The sequence below is a fragment of the Haliaeetus leucocephalus genome, unplaced genomic scaffold (genome assembly GCF_000737465.1).
Source record: "Haliaeetus leucocephalus isolate CR32 unplaced genomic scaffold, Haliaeetus_leucocephalus-4.0 Scaffold284, whole genome shotgun sequence".
NCBI lineage: Eukaryota > Metazoa > Chordata > Aves > Accipitriformes > Accipitridae > Haliaeetus > Haliaeetus leucocephalus.
The window spans coordinates 9,426,031-9,439,311 of NW_010972720.1; positions in this window are offsets into that span (position 1 = coordinate 9,426,031).

The window sequence follows — 13,281 nt, forward strand, 5'->3', positions numbered from 1 at the left end:
AATGAAGCAGCATACAAGGCATGCTGAGAGAAGCCTAGTTGGGCAGAGGTAGACAATTTTCTTTCCTCATCCTGCTTTGTTATACAAATCTCATCTTCAAGTGAAACAAGTATGTGAATTTTTCAACATGTGTAGATGTGAAACCTCACACTTCAGAACTCTTAATGAAAATAATTATAAATCCCATAACTTCAAGCCTATGAAATAAATATTTGAGGCTGCAACAACTTCTCAAACAAACTAGTGTTTTGCTTAACTCTGATTAAGTTGTGTGGTATTTGTATTTCACCATGGAAGTTAAGTACTCTGGGCCAGTGTTACTTAATTGCATGAGCTCGTGTTTGCAGATCCTAAAGAAAGGAATGATTCTGCAAATGGCCAGCACAGAATTAATATGTCACATATTATCATGCGATTTGTGTGGCTTAAAGGGTGGTGCCTAAGTAAATGGTTATGAAATATGTACAGTGCCGAAAAGCATCTTCCTGTCAGCAGCATTACTGCTACAACTCTAAAACTAGTATGAACTACTTACTCTTTTCTCTCATCCATGCCAATAGTTGGAGACAAAATTTTATGATAATTTAATGTATTTGGGGATTTCACTATAAATTAAATAAATTTCTACTTAAATAGTTGTTTCACTTGCCACCACAGGAAGGGAAGACAGATGTGCTTTTGGTTGACCAGCCTCTTCATGTCATTTGCTGGTGGTTCAGAGGAAAGAGAAGATCAAACTAAAGAAATCAGAATTTACTTTTGAGTCCTTTATAGTTGGATAATAAAATGATAATCTGTGTTTCATCCAAGAAGTAAGACAGTAAATACCTTGGCTAGAAAACTTTTAGTCGGAGCTTTACTACACCTTCCTTTTAGGATGAAAATTTTAAATCTTACTTATGAAGAAAAAGGCCCTTTTCTAACCCTCACGTGTTAAGTTGGATGAAGGAGAACAATGTCTTCAGACTGTCGGCTCAACTCTCAGAAGCTTCTGGTGATCTCTGCCTGGTGCTGCTGTGTGTAAGTGGCTTGTTCTGGAAGCACTCTTTAGCATCCTTAGTCGAGGGTAAATACTCTAGCAGTCAAAGCGGTGGGCAAACAATTTGAGAAACCTGTGCAAGAAAGCGTGGAAGTTTAATCAGTTGATGAAATATGAATGGATGGGTCAAACAGAAGATAAATTTGGATCTATGTTGTTCTGAAAGGGACAGGAGAAGGAGGGAGGGTGGTTGGTGATCACTTTTTTGCAAGGAGGTGTTTGGGCCGTATTTAAATAGAGTGAAAGCATGTTAATCTGCATGAGGGAGATTGTCATGAGCAAAGTGGGGAGTAATGAAGCAGAAACATCAGCCCACAGCTCAGTGGTGACTGACCTTAAAGAGCAGCTTTTCAGAAATCCTGAAGGTCATGACCAAGCCATAACAACTTCAAGCAGCGACCCAGGAAGGTCAGGTAATGGTGAGGTGATGGCAGGCTTGGCACAGCGGGGGAGGGATGGCCTGGATGTGCAAGCTTCAGCTGGTGATGTTTTTATTTTGAGGGTGGTGGTAGCCCATGGTTGTTAGATGGCTATGTTTAATGTATCCTGCTCTGTCCTGTGCACCTGCTGAGCAGCAGCAGGACTTAGCACCCAGTGAAATTCTGAATGGAGAATGCCTGTGGTGCTGAGGGGGAGCTTTTTCAAGCCGAGTATCCTCCTGGTCAATGGATATATACTTACTGCTTTAGTACCTTCTGATTTCTGGTTTTTTGCTCCGAGAGGTGATTATAGCCTGCAGACAGCTATTCCTATTTTGCAGGTGCTCAGCTCTCTGCTTTTCTATTAAGTTTCTGGTGCAGTGTATTTTTCTGATGGTAAACACAATGAACTGGGAGCCAGTATTTGAGGCATTGAGATGGGATCTCAATGACAAGCTGTGTAGTGCTAAAGTCTTGGCTCTTCCAGTACTGTTGTCTCCCACTGGTATCTCAGCAGAGCTGTAGTATGCTGTGTGTTAGATGGAGTTTGAAGCCTATTGCCATCCACGTAACTTTTGCAAGGCTCTTTCAGGAACAGAAGGAGACTTGGATTTGCCAAATTAGTTCATGTGACACCTTGAAGGACTTTAATGCTGCAAAGCTCATTGATAGAGATTGTCATCTAGGAACGTGTGATAGTTTAAGAGTTGTTTCCTGAGAGCATTTTATTCATTTGGCATCTGTTGCTAAAGGATGTCTTGGTAGTGTAAGAGTTTTCACATATTTCTCTGTAGGAAGAAGAGTTAGTTGATATTCTGTGCCTTCTTTTAAGGATGGTACGTTATCAGTTCTCATTTATAATCAAAGATAACTGCATCATTTCTTGTAATGCTTATGTATCACCAACGGGATGCACATTATGCATTTTTTACCTTAGATTCCTAACTTCTTTTTTCAGAAGTAATTGAGTTTTTTTTAAAAAAAATTCTTTAATTTTGTGACCTTTTAAGAGACTTCAAGTTGGTTTCATTTCTTATAGCTTGAAAACCCAGTCATTGAACTGAATAAAGTAATGAATGGAAAGTTCTGTTTCTTGTTCAGAAAGAGAAATTATTCTGAAATGTTTACGTCTCCAACTCTGTGTATCCAAAGCCAGTGGTTTGTCTTTGTTTAAAACATTGTAAGTGAGCACATGTCACTCAATTGTCTTAATTTGAATGATGAATATGTTACAGTGGAGTTTAATATAGCTGTCATAAGTTCACATTTAAATTGACTGTGTTAAAATGTATTTGTTTATATTTATTGCAATTCTTTTATAGCCTGAGGAAAGAAATACTTAACACTGTTTTACATAGCTAGTGTATCCTAGCTTGCTTTTTTTTTCTTTTACTTTTCCTGCAATGCTGAATTAATTGAGAAGGCTACAGTAAATAGGCATAACAGCAAATTACACACTTCTAGGGTAAATCTATGATGTGGTTAAATTAATTGAGTAAAGGAAAGTCTCCAGCTTTTTGGAAGCACCATATTCATCTTTCCTTGCCTGTAGCAGACAGGAGTGGGAGACTGTGGTTTATGTCACTTAAAAAGGGTGAGGGAGAACAGTTAGTTCTGTAGGGCAAAAATGAATAACTGTTTGACGTGTTGCAATATGACTTTTCCAAGCAACTGTTCTTTCCTTGGGCTATCTGAAGGTAGGCTGAGATTAAATTTGTCCGAGCTGCTCTGCAGACTTTTAATAAAAAGTTTTCTTCTATGGTAGCTCTTTTTTGTAATTTGTGATGCACAGGGGGAGGACGGTGGTGGTGGGGGATGGCGACATGGGACACCTGCATGTCCGTGTGTGTTTCTTCTTTGTGACTTGGAGCACAGGGGCAATGTTTTGCCACCCCAGTGCCTGCACACCGCGAGCTCTGGACACCCAGCTCCTCATGGAGCCTGGGCAGGCAGCACAGGTGACTGTGCAAAAACTCATGGGCACGGTAACTGCTGCGGAGTAAGTTCATAGCCTGGCTCTGTATTTGAGTTGTGGTAGCCCACAGCTTTATGAAAATAGCAGTTTGTGTTTTTTTAAGTCTTAATAGTTCCTCAGTAACAGAAAGGGGAGTTGGACAAATCCATCCTCCTTTTGGTCCAGACCTGGCTGGGCAAACCAGTTAGTTACTTTGTTGAACAGAGTTCTTGTCCACCACTGTAAATAAGGTCTGAAGCATTACAGAAAATACCTCTTTGTAAGCATCATCTGTCAAATCTCTGAAGTCCTAGTCAAACCTGCTCTTAGGACATGTTGGAAACACACAGGGAGCTTTTGATGCAGCGCTGGCAGAGAGTCTAAGGAAAATTCTTCAGCCTGAGCCTTTTATTGCTGCGTGGCTGAACTGATCTCTGAAAGTTGAGATCTCATGAGAGGACTCTGATTCTGGCTTCTATGTTTTTGTTTTGTTTTCTTTTCCCCTTAATTTTTCTGATTGCTTGTGCTCTGATGTATGCCACTGAGGAGAGCTTTTGATGACTAATCTCACTCAGCCTCAACTTGTCTTTTTTAGAAGGCTTGTGCTTTGACTATGGTAAGTAGTTTGTGGTGTGTCTTTCTTTCCCCCATGCCCTAGTGTAAGATGCTACTGTATTCCAAATAACTTTCCAAATGTATTACTTTGTTTATTCTATAAATACAGAAGCATACTCTTATATGTGGCTCTTACAGTTTATTCTTTGCTCCTTAGGGGATAATAAGATTACTTGTACTTTCTGAAGCTGTTTGCCTAAATGTAGTCCAAAGTAAACCTTTTAGTTGCAAAAATTAAATAGAAGCTGGTAGTCTTTGTGAGGGAGGTTTGGTGACTTCTCTCAAATGATAACCACATACTATTACTGATTTAATGTTCCCTGGTGTTTTAAATTTAACAGCTAAACCAGAAGCATTAGTGGCTTCCACAATTAATGCTAAAAACATGCCAGGCTGGGAGAGAAATGTCAAAAAAACCCCTGCAAGTAGTTTCCAGATGTTGCTGACACATTATTTCCTGGAAGGCTGGTTGATGTGTTGGCAAAACTAGTATAATATGCCATTTTCTATTAAAGTTTGGGAAGAACAATCAAGTTGCTGTTCTTAAAATGGAGAGTCGGGGATGATAAAAGGCCTCTACTTAGTGGCTTTTTTGGTATTCTCAGTATTTGAGATGATCTTTGTATGCTAAGGCACTGCTTTTTTGTCTGTTGCTATCTTTAGCTAAGCTAAGCTACTAAAACAGGAGCTACCAGTATTTGATTTCTAAATAGAAGGAAAGATCAATGAAACTTTTAAAGGTGGTAGTAGAAATTTAATGTGTTTCCCCTTAATGGGGGGAGGGGGGGGAAGACCTATATCTAGAATGGGAAAGAATAGGAAATCAATGTTATATTGCAAAATGTATTTAAACCGACACAGTTATTGACTTGAATGTGTTATTAAATTGTAATAAATACTCTGTCTTAATAGAGCTGAACTTGTAGGCAGGACTAACTAACCTACAAACAAGCATCTAGTGCTCAGGGATAGAGCTTAACAACAGGGACAGGCAAATCAGTGACTGTTTAAAAAGCTGCAGTTCAGGTGATAGTGGGCTCCCTCCCTCTTGCTGCCATTCTCCTTTGGTGACTCAAGGGCTTTGGGACAAGAAAACAGGTAGCCATGGCTTCACTTTAGCTTTGAGCTCTGCTGTGATCTTTACCTTTCTTGCTGAAACAGCTATGCAGGAGGAAAGGCTGGATGTGGCATTCAGACCTGCAGTCTCTGTTAGATAAGAGTAGTAATTATTTCTAAAGAAATCCCAGAAGTAGCTTTTGAAGGATTGTAGTGCAATGGTAATATCTTAAATTTACGATGCTATTTCTTAGGTTATCTAACAACCTTTAAGAATAACACCTATTTTCAGCGTCCCCTATTCTAACCCTGAAATGGCAGAGGAGGAAGGGAGGGATTAGTTTTAGTTTCATGCCTGTGTTTCTATACCTCACATCTTCACCTGTGGCTTTCTGTTACCATAGAGTAGGACTGGTAACAACGCTTTTCCAAAAAGCTTAAGCTTTTTCTTAATAAAATGTCTTTATCTTATTGCCACTGAAAGGTGAAAAGTGCATGCAAGGAAGCATGTGCACGTGGGGAATAGTGTCTAACACACTTTAACAGTCAGAGTGGAAACTGTGGCGGGTGTCAGGAGTGCTACACAGCCAGACAGGGTTAGCCAGTAGCACAGTGGGCTAACATCTCCAACCAGAAGGTCTGGAAAAGTGCATTAAGCTGAATCTGCTTAGACATTTAATGAAATGAGAACAGTGAAACTGCTGTGGGCTCTGACCTACACCCCTGTCTCTGTGTTAATACAGATATGTTTTTCAAATGGAAAAGGGGAAACTGTCGTCACAGCTGACTGACGTGCTGCTTTTCATTACTCTGAAACTGATCCTTTCCTCAACAGATGGAGTGAAGGAGTGCAGGCTATGGAGGCAGTGATGGGGACTGCTAACTTTGTTTCCCCTACTATGATCTGAGGGAGCATGGGATCTGAAGTGATCACATAGTACCAATTGCTGCCCAGGAATGGACTTTCACCTGTGGGGAAAAAAAGGAGCAATTGTGTGATCCTTGCACATCTTGTCCTGTTCCTGGTCACCCTACCTTACATGAGGCTGTCTCTGACAACCCATCCAGGTGCTTGGAAAGCAAATGCGCCCACCTGTGCCTTGCAATAGAGGCTTCCTGACTTTCAGCTGTCAGCCTGGCTCTCTGCTTTACCAATGAGGCTTTAGTTGGTGAAAGCAGGTGGTTTGTATTTGCATCAGCACAGTGGCTGACTTTTGTTCTGTGGCTGTTGCCACTCAAGCACTTAACCAATATCTGAAAGTCTGCAAGCACCTGCTGCCAGAAGGAGCTAGTGACTGGTATTTCTCTGTATATATTCTTTCTAAATAAGTGTGACAGTACTGACATCTTGTTTCTTTCTGAATATGGTAGGTATTAAGTGGAAAGTGGTCTTGTGACTCTCACCCACTTTTTTTTTTTCCTAGTCGGTAATCTAAAAGTCATCTCTGCTGTTCTGCTTTGGGTGGCGACTCTTATTCAAACATGCTTTTTCAGGAGGGATCTTAATTTTTCTTTCTATGTTGACTAAAACATTTTTTTTCCAGGCATCCATAGCTTTCTAAAGGAGTGTGTGAATTTGTTGGGGTTTATTCTTGTTGTGGGGAAAATGTGTTGCAGCCTGCAGTCAGGAGAGTCTGGTTTTGGGGTGTACCCCCATCCTGATGGTGGTATAGTCCTTGTAGTTGTTGCTGTTTAATTGAGTGCGCAGCTCTGATCGCTGCAGTTGCATCTCTTCAGCTCTTAGAAGCTGCTGAGGTGGTTTCTTTTGTGCTGGAGGAGCTGTCAGCTTTCCTGGACCTCAGCTGGCTCTGTGCATCTTGGTAGAGGTGGGATGGCATGACAGGGCTGTCAAACTCTTGTGACTCATGTAACATGAGATACATGAAACTTGGCAGCCTCAATTTGAGAGAGGTCTGGTGGCAAGACCACAGGAATGTTCTCTAAGTTGGTATTTGGTTTCCCCTTCTATACTGAATATTTTGAATGTATTGACCTTCTGAGTACGTGCAAGATTAATCTGTCCAGGCCATGGGGTGAGTCTAGGCAAACATGGACTCTTGCTCAGTGAGGTGTTGGTGCTCATGGTTGCTGGTGCTCTGATTTCAGTTAGCGCAGCCTGATTTGACTTGTTATTGCACTGTTTCATTCAGAATAGAAGCAATTCTCCTGTGGTTGGTTTGGGATCTGAATTATTCACTGGTCTAACTGTTGATTTGCGTACATATTTCACGCTGAATGCTTAACCAAACAGGGATCTTAGTAAATGTATTTTACTAGTAATTTGTAGTTCTGTACTAGAACTGGTATTTTGTCCTTGTAGAATATAAATGAGTTACACTTTATATCAAAGAATAAGATAGAGATAGGCATCTGATTCATCAAGTTATCCTGACAGTAAGCTCCGATGTGTTATTGCACTAAATCTGTGGCTATGATAAGACTAGCGATTGCTTTGTCAAAGAGCTTTTAAAAACCATTTTTCTATTGCGTGGTCTTACGAGCAAACATACAGGTACCTGACGTATAAATAAACCTGAATACTGATGTTCATTCCATTTTATTTCTGCATTTGGAAGCTAATGCTGGGCAGGGTTGTTGAAGTAAGCACAGTGGGATAGTGCTGTATCTTGTGTCTGGTCCATTCTGTGCAAAATAACTGAACCATGATTTAATAATGTGATAGGATGGAGATGTAAAAATTGGTTACTAAGCTGGTGCACCGAGATTAGAGTTGAATAGAAGGCACTGATGGCTGCAGTGGTTCTTGTGTTAGTAAAGATTACTCTGCTTAAGCCAGAACATGCTCTCCAGCTTGTTGGTATGTGAATGCCACTTTATTCTCAAGGTGTAAGGCTCTTTCAGTGGAGTCTCTGTGAATCTCTTGCATGTATTGGAGATAAAAAGCATTCTCATATAGTATCCCAAATGCTGCTTCTCTGCTATAGCATGTGCTTGGCTTGGGTTTGGTTTGTATTACCACCTGGTATGTGAAATCACAGTCTCTGTGTAGTACATGGAATTATTGGGTTGTATACCTAAAATAATTTTTAGGAATAAGTGTAGTTTGTCCGAAGTACTTAAATTTATTAGTTGCCAAGTTTTAGTTTGAAATGTGGATGGGAATAATTGAAAACCCCAAATTCTCAATCCTAGCATGCAAACTTGGAATTCAGGGACACAGTGGGGAGAAACACAAATCAGATTTGGTGCAACTACTAAGACAGAGGTGGGTGGTAGACTGGTAAGACCTAAAACCTTTAGAAACTGGGAGCTTAAGCAGGCAGTTGCTCTTGCTTCTGCCTTGGGTGGGGAGAGGAAGATTGTGTGAAACAATTCAGGAGACTTTAGTACAGTTTAATATTATGAAAATGGTTACTTCTGCTACCTACCAGTTGTTTTTTTTTTAAAGTTGTTTATCAGTGGTCAGAAATGAAGTACCCAAGCCACCGGTTGGTCTGTCATGTGGAAGAGCACATCTAACTTGAGCACTTGGTACTTCTAGGCAAATTGAACCTTGGCCTCCTGCATGACAGTTGTCCCAGTCACTGGGGACTGTCCCCACTTCTGACTTTTGGCATACCCAGTTTTGACTGGAAACTACTTTGTAAATGCGAGAAATCTAGCCCAAGGAAGCTTTATTACACCCAGTGTATTCCTAGATCTATTTTGTGGACTGCTGTTCCTCTGTACTTATTTCAGAAAACATTTGAACAATTTTAAGTCTAACCACCAACTACTGCTTTGCAACCCTGAAGGCTTAGCTGCAGATGGACTTTCCAGAGGACTGAAGCAAGTGGTTTCCAGGTGCCAGTCCCTTCTGCCCTGCTTCTTGTGAGCCAATTTCCTCTGGAGAAAGTTCCTAATGCAGCATTAACTGCTTGCAGTGGATGTTTGTGAGCAGTATACTACCCAAATGACTTGTGAAAATGCCTCTGGTATGTTTAACTTGGCTCAGAGAAAACAGAACCCCAGTGGTGGATTTGAAGGAAAACATCAAGGTAGAAACTGTCCTCTTCCAGGAACATCCCCCAATACCTGATGAAGGAGGGAGAGAGCACTCTAACTAATAAATACTCAAAAATTAGAGAAATGGGAACGAGAGATCAGGCGACAGATCTCTTGTGGATTCTTTCTGGATGGTCTGCTCAGCTCAACACTTTTTCCTCAGCATTCAGCAGTTAGGGCTATGTATTTTCCTAGCAGGAGAAGCTTCATGACTTTTTCCCCTATTTATTTTCTAGGATTACTCAGCACTGGGTGTGTGTCTGTGGTTTGGGTTTTTTCCGTTTTGTTGGGTTTTTTTCCCTTCCCCTGCCTAGGCAACCCTTCTCAAATCAGGCTGCTCCAGCATTCTGTAATTTCATTTACCAGAGAACTTGTATCAACAAACAGTGCATTCAGAGTCCTGATTGAGCAGGATGTGAGGATCCTTGCTTCTGCACTTCACAGTGGTGGATTGGTGAATTTCTAGATGGAAATCTAGAAACGGCAGCATTGTTAACATGCTTTGGTGAACTTGATGGTGATAGATGAAATAATTCTGTCATGTAAACTTAAACTTGCTGACACTGCTTTGAGAAAAAAAAAAAAGTTGGTCACCCTTCACAGGACAGTATTCAGTTGTGCAAGTTCAATTAACTGTTATTAGGTACCTAAGCAAATTTCTCTTTTTTTTTTTTTTGACAAGAATGTTTCTTCCTCATTCCCACAAAACACCCCATTTATGCTATGTGCAGCCCAAATACCTGTTCCAATGTGAGAATTGTTTTCTTGCTGCTTTAAGCTGAAACACAGGAGGCAGAGTTGCTTATCTGTGTCCCAAGCTAACATCAACTGTATGAAGTTACACAGGTACGCTTATTTGTGTTAGCCCTGTGTAGGAGTTTTCCTACTGGTACTTCTAGGCAAATTGAACCTTGGCCTCCTGCATGACAGTTGTCCCAGTCACTGGGACATTCCACATTTCCACATTGCAGAGTGGTGAAGTACTTGCTGTATGAAATGCTAGTGTTTCTGACTTGCTTCTGATATGGATGATAGTTTCATGGCTTTCTGTACTGTTAAGTGACTGTTTGACCCAGCAGCTGCCATTTGGTGTTGGTACTTATCAGAATTAAATAATGAAGGTCTGTGACCAACATAAATCCAGAAATAATATTCTGTCTCTGTTGCCCTCTTAATGATGGATGTGTATTATGTCCTTGGAGGAACAGCCCTGAAAGCACAGCTTTGGAGAAGCTTATGCATAGTGATGCTGTATGTACACCGTGGTGCTCTCTACAGTTTTGAGCAGGGGAAGCTTTGAGTTTTAACTGTAAGAATATAAAAGCATCAGTCAACTTGAATCTTTGTATTGCCTGTCCCTGTGCAGAATCTATAGAAGTTGCAGTAATTTTTTTCCACTAACACTTTTTTTGGGTGGTAATAATGGAAAGCCCCTTTATCTGTGTGTTCTCCCAGTTATCTTCTGCTGCAGATTTGCAGATCTTAAATGTGCTTTAGCTGAAGACATAGTATTTTATAGGTTGCTGCTAACAAACTGGGTGTCTGGTTGTAGAAGGACTGCTTGAAGTGTACTAGATCAGAGCAATGTCCTTTAAATCATCATGCTGCTGTCACTGCTTGTATGCAATCCAGGTTTTCCATCTATCAGGCTTATAAAGCCGTTGAAGTCAAAGCCAAAGGGGTTAAATGTGAGGTGAGCTGTATTGTAAACTGGGTAGTTTATGCATGGCACCAAGTCCTAGAGACTCTAGAGAACTAATCCGTATGTACGAGTCAATCATCTGACTTAGGGGGCTGTATGGTAAAAGTTAATGTGTGATCAGTCCTTGCAAAAAAGACAGAACTGACTCTCAAAAACCAGCCAAAGGAAGAGAAAGGCAGTTTTTGCCTGTTAATCATGTAGCTCCTGTTAGGTTGTCAGTTATTCAAGGGTTATGATCTAGTTTATTATAAAACTAGGGTGCTGCTTTTTCCACTTTGTAGCACAGAGACAGTACTTTGCTAGTGTGTGTGTAATGTTCTCTAGTTGTGTGCATCTCTTGTCTCAAGGCAAGGCTGTAGCAGAAGCTGAAACTCACTTGAGAACATCAGGTATGGATGTGGCACCGAGTGTGTAACGCTTCTGATGCTGCCCATGGCATTGATTTGGTAAGTCCTGAGTTGAAATCAAAGCTAATGTTCCCATATAACTGTAGTTCCAGGGTGTCTGCAATGATCTGGTGATGTATATATGCTTTTCTCTTGTGAGAAGCTGTCAAGTCAGCTAAATAGTTGAATGGGGAGAACTGTTTGAGAGGCTTGCATTTGAAGTTAAAACACTTTTCAGCTCCCTGATTCAGGCTTTGGTGTAGAGGTTTGGCTATACTATAAAACAGTGTAGGCTATAATAGGCAGCATTTGGATTTGATGCCTAACTTTAAGCAACTCGATTCAAGGAAAAATATTAACATAATGGATTTGAATCTTAAGGAAGAAATTTATAATTCTTTGCTAGACTAAAGCATTCCTGCAGGGTCTCAGAGGGACTGACAGGACAATTTCTGTGCAAGGGCTTCGAGTCCTGCTGTTGCCCTGCAGATGCAGAACCCTCCGCAGGAGTGCTGCTGCTCAGGGCTCAAGTGGAGCCCCCTTCCCCAGAGCCGAGGGGGATCCGCAGGGAGCCAGGCAGCAGCCTACGTATCTGGATCCCTTCCAGATCACCTGGGTGAGACTAATAGCTTTGCCCTGGCAGCCTTCTAAGCAACGTGTGCCTAGCTCCCCCTTCTCTCCAGTCCTTCACGCACCAGGTCCCGGTGGAATTTCGGCCCTCGCGGGGCTACAGGCAGCCCGTCGGCAGCCATGTCAAGCGGTCGTGCTTTCTGGAGAGCACCAGCTGCAGCCTGCTACCTAATAGTGTTGCACAAATCAAGCTATTTTCTCTGAACAGCTCTGCAACACTGTCATGGCGTCTTTCTTGTCATTTGTCTGTCCCGGAGGTGCAGTGCTGTGTTTAGCTTTGCAGAGCTAGTCCCTCTTGGATTCGGAGGCTTGTGTCTCCTGGGACCGAAAGGCAAACAAACAAAAAATATAAAAAGAATAAAACATAAGCTTTTGTAGCAGGACTGATCTCACCGTGAGAAAGTTCCCTTTGTAGGGAACATAACATTTTGTGAATATAAAAATAATGTGGTTTTTTTTCTCCTGAGACTACAACATTTGGAACAATGGGCATGAATTGCCCAGTTGCTCCAGATCCCAGTTGTGCAACACTGCAGGTGAAATATTGGTGAAACTGTTAGGATTGATAGGATTTAAACTACTATTCAGCACTGAATTTCCTCAACAACCACTACACCTTTATGACTTCTAATCATTGGGTTAGAGCTGTTTCCTATTTGGCTACCAAAATACTATTTCCCATAACCAGTTTATTGCAGTTTGATTAGATTTTGTTCACTATATATAATCAGTAGCCTTGAACATATTTTTTGAAAAGGTGTAGTAATAGCTGTTCTTTAATTGGCAAGTACAGCATCTTCAGAACTAAATTCTTCTGTGACGCTGTTGCTCTGCAAAAGTGCAGTCCTAACTGAGTGGTAGAATTTCTTGTAGAGTAAGTGGAAACTGTTCTTGGCTGGCTGTAGTCTTTTCTGAATGAATGACCACTTCTGCACAGCAAGCATCTTTGAGTCTGCAAAAACTGTGAGCTGATTAAACTTCTGACCTGGTTAATGTGAGATAGCCTAAGCATCTTGTATAATTCTTCAATTTGTACTGCAAAATGATATCTGGCAAAGATGCTGCTTTTTCAGTCATTAGAGACCATGTTGATCTGCTTTTTCAGGTAAATTAATCAGGTTATAGATTTGTTACATAGAATAATCCACTAGAGCTAAATAATACTGCTGTACTTACTGTGTCTTGCTTCAGTACAGGTTATGTTGAGAGTAATCCAAATGCTCTGTAAACTAGTTCATATTATATGTCAATGTTAAATACAGCCAATTGCTGAACAACTTCTCAGTTTTAGGTGAAGATCTGAAAGGACGTGCAATGCACGTGAGCGAATGAGTCTTTTTGTGGCCCTAGCTATCTGATTCCATTGTCGCAGTCACTGTACTAGCCAGAATACTGATAAAGTCAGCTACTTGTGTAGCACTCACACTAGGTCTGGGGGCACAGATGCTTCATAAAATAGTTCAGGAACATGAAAA